At 37.7% G+C, this 12,635-nt stretch overlaps 1 protein-coding gene and 1 long non-coding RNA gene across 3 annotated transcripts in view; both read left to right on the forward strand.

Moving 5' to 3' along the window:
- Positions 1–12,635, forward strand: part of LOC124857667 (sialic acid-binding Ig-like lectin 14) — a 58,288-nt gene that overhangs the window by 27,727 nt on the left and 17,926 nt on the right. The gene's annotated exons all lie outside the window — the stretch shown is intronic.
- Positions 1,500–12,518, forward strand: LOC124857669. 2 transcript variants are annotated; one of them, XR_007035651.1, is made up of 4 exons: positions 1,500–1,604; positions 3,050–3,304; positions 4,089–4,181; positions 11,752–12,518. It is a non-coding gene; the product is annotated as an uncharacterized LOC124857669 (long non-coding RNA). The 2 variants fall into 2 exon arrangements; XR_007035650.1 differs by having other exon boundaries at positions 1,545–1,604; positions 3,004–3,304.

The following is a 12,635-nucleotide window of genomic DNA, read 5'->3' on the forward strand; positions in this document are numbered from 1 at the left end:
GACCCTGAGGAAGATTGTGGAGAAGGGCCGATTCTAGACCTTGGGGGACCTGCGGAAGCAGTGGACTGAGTCTGGAGTAGAAACATCCAGAGCCACCGTGCACAGGCGTGTGCAGGAAATGGGCTACAGGTGCCACATTCCCCAGGTCAAGCCACTTTTGAACCAGAAACAGCGGCAGAAGCGCCTGACCTGGGCTACAGAGAAGCAGCACTGGACTGTTGCTCAGTGGTACAAAGTACTTTTTTTCGGATGAAAGCAAATTCTGCATGTCATTCGGAAATCAAGGTGCCAGAGTCTGGAGGAAGACTGGGGAGAAGGAAATGCCAAAATGCCAGAAGTCCAGTGTCAAGTACCCACAGTCAGTGATGGTCTGGGGTGCCGTGTCAGCTGCTGGTGTTGGTCCACTGTGTTTTATCAAGGGCAGGGTCAATGCAGCTAGCTATCAGGAGATTTTGGAGCACTTCATGCTTCCATTTGCTGAAAAGCTTTATGGAGATGAAGATTTCATTTTTCAGCACGACCTGGCACCTGCTCACAGTGCCAAAACCACTGGTAAATGGTTTACTGACCATGGTATCACTGTGCTCAATTGGCCTGCCAACTCTCCTGACCTGAACCCCATAGAGAATCTGTGGGATATTGTGAAGAGAACTTTGAGAGACTCAAGACCCAACACTCTGGATGAGCTAAAGGCCGCTATCGAAGCATCCTGGGCCTCCATAAACCTCAGCAGTGCCACAGGCTGATTGCCTCCATGCCACGCCGCATTGAAGCAGTCATTTCTGCAAAAGGATTCCCAACCAAGTATTGAGTGCATAACTGTACATGATTATTTGAAGGTTGAAGTTTTTTGTATTAAAAACACTTTTCTTTTTGTGGTCGGATGAAATATGCTAATTTTGTGAGATAGGAATTTTGGGTTTTCATGAGCTGTATGCCACAATCATCCGTATTAAGACAATAAAAGACCTGAAATATTTCAGTTAGTGTGCAATGAATCTAAAATATATGAATGTTAAATTTTCATCATTACATTATGGAAAATAATTAACTTTATCACAATATGCTAATATTTTGAGAAGGACCTGTATACATTAAAGCTGCACTACCTGGTAGTGGCTGTATGTGCTCATACTCACCCCACCCTTATTATGGAGAATATAAATTTTAAAAATGTGTACCTTTAAAGATTGTATTGACTTTTTAAAACATGTAACTGATTTAACATTGTCTAAATTACTTTTGATTTAAAACTTATTTGCATGATTTCAACATCGTTATGGTTAAGCCAGATTGGGTGTGTGCTAAATTAATCTAAGTGTAACATGTTGCTTCTGCCATATGTAGTCATGTTTTGTGGTTGAACGTCATTAAGTAATGTTATTTTTGCATGATGTGGAATAACTTACGGTTAAGGTTTATTAAATTCAGTTATGCCAACAGAACCTAATGCTTTTTGGGTAAGATATCAAATGGCGTGTACAACTCCAGAACGGAAGGTGGCAGTAGTGTGCGAGCAGGGAGTGCTATTACAATCTTTACTTCGGGAAGGTGCAGAAGAAGGAAGAGCAAAACAAGGCGGACAAGTTGTGGAAGGCAGTAAGGTAAGTCATTTACCGTCCATCGACTTCTAAAATAAATAACATAACATTTTATTGTCAGCTCTATGATTTTGAACGATTAATTTCGTCACCGAGTATTTTCGTAGTGTGATATATTCCACGTGTGCTTAGCGTAGTATTAGCATTAGCTAGTCCGGTTTAACACACACATATCACTTTTGCCTGTAACAGGGTTAACAAAATGATGTAGATGTTTGTTTTCATTTAAATATCTAAAAAAACAGTTAGAGCGTAAGCATGTCAATTATTGAATTTAGCACAATCTATGAGTTTATACTATTGAAACATAGAATTTCAAGCGAAACAACCCTGTGATTTTTTTTTCCTCTTCATTATCGGAAATATACCCATAATTATAGAATCACTCGAATCTTCTTGTTGCCACGAATCTCTGAAACAACCTCACTGTATTTTAAAGTCAGGAATATGGTTTAATTTATTGACATCTAATTTTTGTTTTCAATTAGATAATATTGGGTTTATTTAAATACATTTTGACTGGTGGTCATAATTCTCCATCCATCGTGTAGTTTAATCTATAATTTACCTTTAAACTTTAATTTAATAATAGGAATTTTAAAATGTTTGGAGCAGATAAAGATGTGTGATTAATTTGTGATTAATTATGATTAACCAGAGTTAGTATAGTGTTTGTATGTGTATTTAGTGTGGCTGTCAAACTATTAGATTTTTGTAACTAGTTAATAACAATATTACTGTGTGATTAATTATGATTAGTCATGATCAAAATACTAAAATGACTTGTATTTTGATGTTCTCCTTTTCTTTGAGCATGCTGTGACTGCAAGGGGAGAGGCTGGGTGTCCTAGTCTGTGCAAGACTTAAGATTAGAGGCAGAGTTATTTAAATGGCCAGACAACATACACTCAGGGTATCTCTGATTATTATCCTTTTTTATTTTTGACAAAAAAAGATAGTAGTGCAACAAAAAGATAGTAGTGCAACAAAAGTTTCAAGTGTTTGTTTATATAGCCACTAGTGAGTGGTCACTCTCTCTCACTCTCTTTTATATATATATATATATATATATATATATATATATATATATATATATATGTGTGTGTGTGTGTGTGTGTGTGTGTGTTACTCTCTTTCTGTCTATCTCTGTCCTACATTTGATCAATCTCTGGTCTAAATTACACAATACATTTTGTTTTTATAAATTCATCTTCTCAACTAATTTTAGTGAGTGAGAGAAGTAAATCTTACAAATATTAATAGATGTACAAACATAGACATAAACTAATAGTAATTATTCATTTTCTGAGTTTCCACTGGTTGTTTTCAGTTCATGGCACGAGGAGGTAAAATTTGCTGCAATAACTTGACATTTTGGCTTTCTCTCTCTCTCTCTGAATAGATCTCTCCTTTACTGTCATTGATTGCTCTCTCTCTGGTCATCACAGAAATTCAAGACCAAGTGTGTGGAGCCATTCACCTCAACTTCCATTACTTCACAAAAGTGTCCCAGAAAAGGGGGTCATCTGCCAGTGACAGGCCTGAGTGTATAAATATATGTAAGGATGACATGAAAAGTTTTTGGTTTGCTGCAAAAGTTCCCTGAGCTGGATGCTCAATCATCAAAACTGCTCAAGTTTTTTGGCAAGAAGGGTGGTGCTGAGGGAAGAAAGGTCAAGATCATCCTGATGCCCCTGATCCAGGTAAAACAAAGTGGACAAACTGCCAAATGCATCACTGTAAAGTTGACATTTTAAGAGGAAATGTGATGGGGAGAAGTAAGACAATTTGGAAAGAGGGGGAACTTTGTCACTGTATGAAAAATGATTTGATTATAATTCTAAGTTTTGGTAGTAAAGTCAAATAACTTATTCTGTTAGCAATCTAGGCTGTGTGCCACTTAGTGACTTTCCACTGCCAGTACCATACTCTACCAGATTTGGAGAGGGTTTCCACTACCCCTCCTTCATATATCTAGCGTGAGACATGTGCGACTCAAATGATAAGACTGTGTTTTAAGAAGTGTGAAAAGTTTAAATCAACCATGTTCCACCACCACTTAAATATCTGCTGTGATTAGTGGTTCACTATTCTTATGCTCTCTCGATAGAGTAACGAGTAGCTTGGCTCACTATATTTTTTTAAGTAGCTTGCCCAACACTGCTTACAAAAAAAAACCTCCCAGGAATTGTTGGACAGGTACATTTTTGATTTTACTTGTTGAACACACACACAGGTTACAGCTTGCTTTAGCAGCAGTTTGAAACTTGGCATACAACCTGCATATAAGCAAATTTGCAATACAATATTGCAAATTCATATATCATAAAATTGATTGATAAAGATGAAATAGGTTACATTTGGAAAAAAAATGTTTCCTTTGTTTAATGTGGCATTAAGTGTGTAACATTTAATCTCCCTGTTGGTTAAAACGGTTTTCCTCATGTTTTTGTTTCCTGGCGTACTTTGTGCGGCCCACATACTCAGACTGACAACATTGATGTGAAAAGAGAGTGCCTCCATCAGGCGCTGTTGGTCTACCTGAACGAAGACCCAGAGAAAGTGGTGAAATAACACATGGTATATAATTTATACATTTAAATGTATAATTTTCCTTATATTTACATCTTACAAAAGAAAATGTAATTATAGGTACACATTATGTTCATTAAATAGATGTTTTGCATTAGTCATTTGTCCCTTGAAGCAAAAAAAAAAAATCCATTGTTTAATATATGATGTTAGGTTTAAACACCAAACACTTTCACAATTCTGCACAAAGAAAGACACAGAGAAGTTAGTTCATTTTAACCTGCAGGTGAGAGTGTCTCAGAGGCTGCTCAGTTACAAGCCTCCACACCACACTCTGAAACAGCCCCTGCTCTCTCTGCCTTTTATTCATAAGAGAAGAGGCCCTGGTTACAGAATGTTCCAAGCACAAAACAGGGAGAGATGCACACTCATATTGATTAGAAACAGCTGCACTGACAGAATGTTCTAGAACATCCTGTCTCTATCTTGCAGCTCTTGTACATATAAGATATAATCACTCTGAACAGCAAGCTTCACTTCTATTAAAGTTAAAACATATATAATCATTAATTAACCCTAACATTTTCCTCCTCTTTATAAATGTTTTAAACACTTGATACATCAATCATTAACCTTTTCTTCTCAGATTTTCAGTTAAGACATCATGGTGTGTTTTATCTGTACATGTCATTAAAAAAGTAGCAGGAGGTCTTTAAGTTTACTGTATACAACTAATTGTCGTTAGGGTCAGGATACAGATCAGGGAAATGCAGAGAAGTCTCTTCTTCTTCCTGGTCATCATCATCATCATCACTGGCTCCTTCTGTCTCCTCAGGTCTCAGGAGGGCATACATCTCTGACATTTCTGTTTTGACTGGCTGAATAGCAGAGGTTATTATGCGAGTGCACAAAGCTCTTATACACGGAATACAGCAACATCCACACAATGTGAGAATAGCTGCAAAGACTGCTATTGACATAAGGATAGACAACACTAATTGTTTATATTTACCAAACATTTCTCCAAACCCATCCCACATTGTGGTGTCAACTCCAGAATGATCTTTCATTTTGCTGTTAAGTGACCTAAGGCCCTCCAGGGCCTTGGTGAGGCTCCCATCAGCTGCGGTGTTATTTGGAATAAATGTACAACATTGATGCCCAAATATTGAACATACTCCACCTTTTTCAGCTAAGAGCATATCGACAGCAATTCTATTTTGGAAAGCCATTAAAGAGGTAGCTGACAATTGTTCATGGATGGCTGAGAATCCTTCTTCAGTTTTATTTCCTAGTCGTTGCACATTGTAATGGATGTAATTTATTCTGTCAACATTTTTATTTATTGTGCACCACCAGCATATGGTGGATTCAAAACCTGCTGCTACTTGATCTGCTAATTTATATTCATCAGGAACTCCTCTTGGTATTCCTATGCTATCTATATAAGTAGGGTCGTCTTTACTCCATCCTGATCTTTTTACTCTACTTTTCCAGGTATGTGGAAATATACTGGCTACTGTTCCCAACAACTCTGCCACTGAGAGTGGAATGACAGACACGGGAAATATTAATGACACTGATGCACACAAACCAGTTGTGTTGTATGGCAACCTGTCATACAGTTTATCGTCTCCACACCACCACCAGATGTCGCTGCGTGCTTTAGGTTTAAAGCTGACACCTACTGCTATGATGGAGTGACATTGATCTTTATTGAGTCTGCTTATGTTTGATCCCACACCTGTTCGGTTTATACAGGAAAAATTTCCTGGAGCAACCTTATTTGAAAACATCGGTTTTTGTTTTTCGGCGGTAGTCAAAGGATAAATCTTATCCCACATAGTACAGTTTGTTGAGAGTCTTGTGCTGTTCATTACTTCTACTAAGCATTTTTCTGTCAACGTTGAGGGGACCACCTGTAACAGTGGTCTGGCTCCCATGCATACTACACAATCTGTTTTTGCTGCCTGGGCAGCCTGTTCTGCCATTAAAAGCCAGTTGTTATCTATTTTAGATATTCCTGTAGATATTTTGAACCAGTCATCTGGGGTTACTGGTTCTGTCTTGAACTCCACTAATAGTTTTAGCCCCATATGCCATTTGTTTGTTTTGTTTTCAGGTGTGGCTGCATCATGCCGTATTACCGCAAGTGGCTCAGTAATGTTTTTAACGCATATTTGAATCTGCCAGTAATATTGGCCTTGGCTAGAATCTACATATGGTGCCGCCACAAAGTCTGTACATCCCGTGTTGTTGGGGGAGATCACAGTCAAGGTTAGACCTCCTCCATCTTTTATCAGGGTCAATTGTCTTCTCCATTTAATTGCTGGACCTGTGGACCAATCAGACCAGTCCTGTCCTGTTTCTGCTACTAAGTATTTCCAACTCCACCATTGCACATCTCCATAGGTCAAATACCACTCCCATTTCTTATACATTGAGGCTTGTTCATTTGTGCCATCACGTGCTGTTCCAAGCGTTCCCCAGGGTATTTTTACTGTAGTGGTTTTCTGTACTGGTACACATAGTTTTGTGGTTCTGATGCTTACATCATTTGGGCAGGAATTAACATTTATTTGTCTTTTACTCAAATCTTTTCTTTCTTCGTAAAAACGTTCCCATAGTAAAATAGCTCCTACAATTACCACTGAGATTATTCCAGCTACTAGCACTATTTTCTTGTGTGTGGGGGTGTACATCTTACTTATAGATTGGAACCTTTCCTAAGCACCTTTAAACAGAGTTGTGGAGATCTTCACCGGTTTGAGACAATTGTAAACTATAATTACAATTCCCTTTGTAGCCGGACTTTCCTCTGTAGGTTTGTTGAAAAGTCACAATGCTACAGCAGATACCACAATGCTATGACCACAACACAAATTATGATGGTTAGAATAAACACTGCTATTAAGAAACTTATTTTAGTCCCCTTTTTGGTCTGAAGTTCCCTTGTGCATTGTGTTTAGCACAGATCAAACATGTTCTACAAAAATTTTTTGAATAAGAGTTAAATCCATATGTTGTGTATATTTTGTTCACTAATCCTACCATTCCTCCTCTCGAGACATGAGAAACTCCATGACTCGAAATTGCTGCCCATTTGTATAGGTTTTTTGGTAGGATAGGTTTATTTTCTGCACAGTGTCTGTTCCTGTGGTGTGTGCCGCACATTTGCATATTGCAAGCTTTTTTGGCAGTTGGACTGCTTGCAATAGCTCTGTTAATAGTGCTGCATGTGTTACAGGTTTTCCAGTGGAGGTAATCATACCCCTATTTTTCCAATGTTGTGCAAAAGTATGCGTTGTTGCATATGCATACTGACTATCAGTGTATATTGTTGCACTTTTTCCTGTCATTAATTTGCATGCTTCAGTTAAGGCTACTAACTCAGCAGCTTGCGCTGAGTAGTGTGAAGGGAGTGCTTCTGCTTTCAGTACTTTATCAAGAGTTACTACAGCATATCCGGTTTTTGTTTTACCTTTCTCATCTTTTTTGGAAGACCCGTCTACAAATAATGTTTCTCCATCTGTCAGAGGGGTATCTTTTAAGTCTTTTCGGCTTTTTGCTATTTCTTCAGATAATGTTTGGTTTAGTTCTTATTAAAAATAAAAAATAAAAACTCACTCACTGATGAACACAAAAAATGAAGGGCATATTATATCTTATAATCTTAGTTTGTTTTACCCAGTTTTATAGATACAACATACAGTTTCAGTCAGCTTTGTATTTAGTTCAAGTAACTAAAGTTTGTTTCAATTAACTCAAGTTTTCTCTATTTCAGTCCAGTCCAGTAATTCTGTTAAGGTTAATTTAATCTTATGTTAAGTTTGAGTCTAATTCAATCATTTTGAACCTGACTGGAAAAAGTCTAAACATCTGTTAAAATCTTTTTGTTTTACCATAGAGAACTGACCTAATATTATTATGGTATGTTGAGGACTCTAATTTTTACATAACATGAAACAGACATTTATTTCACAAAAACAGAAAGTCAAACACAGACATTTGGCCACATGAAAGTTTAAATAACCTGTTTGTAAAAGAATTAGGAAAAATTGAAGACAGATCTATGAACTTTCCTATAGTTATCAGTATTTTTAATACAGGTAGAACCTTTGCTATCTTTATATGATTTTTCGGAAAAGATTCTGGAAACCTTATTAAGATATAAATTTGGCAAAGATCATCAGAACATCAGACCTTTATTAGCGCTTTTAATGTCCCTCAAAGATGCATTACAATGAAATCAGTCATTCCCATTCACACACATTCACACACTACTTACTTATTTCTCTGTCAGAGTAATTTTTATTTGCAAAGATTTGAACATAATTTGACTTCTATTATTCTTAAAATGCACATTGTTTCCTCATAACCCCTTTTGTTTCCACAAGGTCTGTTTTGAACGCTTCAATTCTTTTTTTTTTTTATTCACCAAGAATCAATAAGGTGGTCTTAGTGGATCCACCTTAAAGGTGTTATCTGTTGGGTGTCATGTTATCATTGTCAGGTCAGTGAGGTTCATAAGTCAGTCAGAACCTTGGTCATTTGTTCTGTGCACATAATGTTTCATAGATCCAGCCTATGATTAATCAGCAAAACGTCCACCTATAGGAGGAAAAATGATTGTTAATGAATGAGCTGCATTTCCTAGGAACACTGTCTTCCTCCTGGATGAGCATCACCTGTTGAAAAACTTTCATCATTGTTTGTTTCACATATTCACTCACATCTTTATATTATATCAGTAGGTGAAGTTGTTAGTATCTCATGTAGACTGACATATACTGTTGCATTTGGAGAAGATCTCAGATTAAATAAACTTAGTTAGAGCTTCAATCCAGGTTCATTTTATGTCTGCAGACTTTAGCCAATTTTTCTTTTCTTTCTTTTCTTTTTTTTATACATAAAGAGCAAGATTCAAAACATTTTCAAAAGGCAGATTGTGGCAGAATGTAAACAAAACTGCTTATTGATTGACAAAATAACATTCAAGCACACAATCACCATATTAAAAGGCTCTACTTCTAGAGAATCACTAAACTTCTGGGGTCCGGTTTTGGCCCGCGGACCTTGAGTTTGACACATGCAGGGTAGAGTTACAATTTTTTTTCAGACCTTTCAGCAGAGACAGGCTTCTGCTGTTTGCAGAAGTTTTATCTTTGTTTTCAGGCAGCTGCATCTCTTTGTCAAGGTCGTTTCACAGAGCTGAAATTTAACTTCTCTCAAAGAGGAAAAATCAAGAATGCACACAATCTGAGCCAAATATGGAATTATTTCCCTGTAAAATGAATCTTTTGCATTTTATCATGATATTGTTGGTAGTATAACACCATAGAATGATTTTTAAAGCACCTGTTTCTCACTAATGCTTGCCTACAAAATCTTTTACTCTCAGATTACTTCTTTAACAACATTCTGTTCTCTCTTCTCTAGTCATTGTTCACTGGGTTGTCCAGTTGGACAGTTTCCATGTTGTCCACATTGTCACCTCCTCTTTTAACTTCTTTTACCACGTCCTCTAAAACCACCTCTTAGTCTTTATAATTTGGGGCTACCTTGGTATTCTAAACTGGGATGGGTGGCAGTCCGCCCCCCTTTATTTGTTTTCAGTTAAGCTGAAAGTTTTTTTTTTTTCTGTGCTTTTCTTAAGGCCTCAGTATTATGGCTGTCAGTTAAAAGCTGCTCTTATTGTTGTTTTTTTTTTTTAATTCATCTTTTTGTTTTAATCTGTTTATCAACTGTGAGCACTCAGGGACTGAAAAGTCCCCTTTGAAATTATAATCTGGCAAGGTTTTTTATTGTCTCTTGAATCTTTTAAATGCATAATCTCCAGTTTAAGATCCCCGTGTAGTTTTAGGATTTCAGTGATAATTAAGTTACCTGAAAATCCGTATTTTTATGCCATCGTGTACATATTTCTGTTAAATCAGAGCTTTTTCTCTGTTCTTCCCCATTGTTCTTTGTTATTTTTCTCTTTTTAGTTTTCATTATTGCTAATTTTAGATCCCCTTGTAATTTTAAGACATCCTTTGTATCTAATTTGCCCAAAAACCCATGTTTTTTATTTTTTATTCCATCTATGACAGATCATACCTGCTCCTTTTACATAGTTCTCCATAAACTTTACCTCCCCTTCTAAGTCAATTAGTTTACTTTGTTTCTCTTTACTTTGCCCCTTTCCCATTTTGAACTAGATTTAGATCCAGTATGTTTTTTAATACCTGGTGTATTCTAAATACTGGATTTATGTTTTTGAAAACAGGATGGTGATCAAGAAGTCAGTTGTGGTAAAATCCACTTCAACCCTGTTCAGGTGGGATTTTCTTGCCTACAAGCATCCACAAAGGCTCACCATTTACTATCTGTTTTCAGTTTATATGAAAAGTAAGGACCTAATGGTCATTACGATTCCATTCACTCTTCCACACGTTTTTCAGTCACACTTTTTTACGCGTTTTACTCTTACTGTAATTACTTTCACAAAAACATAACAGAGGACTCCGCCGTCCTGTGTAGAGTTTAATTAGTCTATTTCAACTAAGGGAGTCTACCCTCCTGCGGAATTTAACTGTCTATTTTAGTTCAACAGAGGACTCCGCCGTCCTGTGTAGAGTTTAATTAGTCTATTTCAACTAAGGGAGTCTACCCTCCTGCGGAATTTAACTGTTTATTTTAGTTCACCTGATAGTGTCTAGAATTGTCAGGGTTTCTCTATACTGTACTATTTTAGGTCATTTGCATTTCATCACTCATTCCTTTTAAATGAAAGACCTACTCACTGGTTCTCTGTGTCCTCGGGAGTACCGTCAGCCGTCAGACCCCAGCCTGTCAGGGAGGGACCAGTCCCGGAAAGGGTATTAGTACTGTGGCCACAGATTTGTCTGGAATCTCACTCACCCACTGGGATCGTCAAGCGTCTTGGTCTCCGGCTCGAAGGACCATTTATGTTAGGTTTAAACACCAAACACTTTCACAATTCTGCACAAAGAAAGACACAGAGAAGTTAGTTCATTTTAACCTGCAGGTGAGAGTGTCTCAGAGGCTGCTCAGTTACAAGCCTCCACACCACACTCTGAAACAGCCCCTGCTCTCTCTGCCTTTTATTCATAAGAGAAGAGGCCCTGGTTACAGAATGTTCCAAGCACAAAACAGGGAGAGATGCACACTCATATTGATTAGAAACAGCTGCACTGACAGAATGTTCTAGAACATCCTGTCTCTATCTTGCAGCTCTTGTACATATAAGATATAATCACTCTGAACAGCAAGCTTCACTTCTATTAAAGTTAAAACATATATAATCATTAATTAACCCTAACATATGATATTTATGTTTTTATAAACTGTTCAGAGCTTTACCTTCAGGCTGCCGCTACAGAGACAGTTTCTTCCCCCAGGCTGTTTCTCTGTTGAACATTGAATAGAGTACAAAACAACAGCATACAGATGTTGCAAATGCACCTTCTTATTATATATGTGTATATTGTAAATTGTAAATATGTATATTCTGTAATGCAAAAACAAAACCAAAGAGCAAAGTGTACCGGAGTCAAATTCCTTGTTTGTATGTACGAACTTGGCAATAAAGCTGATTCTGATTTACTTTTTTCAGGACTCTGATGTTGACAACGGTCAAGCTGAAATGGAGACTGTCTTCAGAGTATTTGTGATTCGCAGAGAAGGTGCAGAACGTGACGATGGTCCAGAGGATGTGGGTGTGGAGGGGGTACAAGTCCTCATTGAGCTGGGTAATGGAGCAGTTGCAATGCTGTTTGCTTTAGTTTATGCACTCAATCTCAGCTACCCCCCAGAGTGGAAATACACTTTCAAAGCTCTGCAGAAATTCATCATGGGGGTTGATGGACAGAGGTTCTCTAAGAAACTGCAGGTGCTGAAAACCCTACTTACGTGTTAATATTTTGCAGGGTAACTTGTCTTCAACAATGAAAGTATCCCGGAGTCATGTTGGGGAGCCGTTCAGTCAATATTAGTTTTTAAAAATGACAAGTCTGTTTTTATGTTTCAATGCTCCCAATTGTTGCAAAAATGTGGAGAAGCTTTCTGTTCCTTGTTGATCTATTTCTGTGTTAACAGTGCTTCAAATTGTTGCCTTGTTTGAATTTGAAAGACATGTGTATGGGTATTTCAGACTATTTTTCCATACAAAAGCAAAGATGATAATAGGTAAATCCGTTTCATCTGATTTAAAATTTTAAAATGAGACTGTATTTTAGCATTGCATATTATAGCATCAAAATACTCGTACTCGTCGGCTTCTGCTTCTTCCGGGACCGGGTCGCGGGGGCAGCAGACTCAGCAGAGACACCCAGACGTCCCTCTCCCCAGACACCTCCTCCAACTCCTCCGGGGAGAGCCCAAGGCGTTCCCAGGTCAGCCAAGGGACTTAGTCCCTCCAACGTGTCCTGGGCCTCCTCCCGGTGAGACGTGCCTGTAACACCTCCCGAAGAAGGCGTCCAAGAGGCATCCGGTATAGAT

This window comes from Girardinichthys multiradiatus, chromosome 21 (genome assembly GCF_021462225.1).
Source record: "Girardinichthys multiradiatus isolate DD_20200921_A chromosome 21, DD_fGirMul_XY1, whole genome shotgun sequence".
NCBI lineage: Eukaryota > Metazoa > Chordata > Actinopteri > Cyprinodontiformes > Goodeidae > Girardinichthys > Girardinichthys multiradiatus.